Raw genomic sequence first — 228 nt, 5'->3', positions numbered from 1 at the left:
GCTGCTGCTGCTGCTGCGCAGCAGCAGCAGCAGCAGCAACAGCGTTGACGCGCTGGAGGCCCCTTTCTATTCTCCGGAGGGCCTCTGCCAAATCATCTTTTCTGCTGCTGCTGAGCCGCAGCCGCAAGTAGCAGCCTGGGGGCCAGGCGAAGGCAGCAGCAGGAGTTGCTGCTGCTGCTGCTGCAGCTTGCTCCGCCACGGGGGCCCCCGGGCGCGGCGCTGCAGCAG

This window comes from Eimeria tenella, genomic scaffold (assembly GCF_000499545.2).
Source record: "Eimeria tenella Houghton genomic scaffold, Eth_scaff1987, whole genome shotgun sequence".
NCBI classification, from domain to species: Eukaryota; Apicomplexa; class Conoidasida; order Eucoccidiorida; family Eimeriidae; genus Eimeria; species Eimeria tenella.
Note: the sequence above shows the minus strand (reverse complement) of the source record.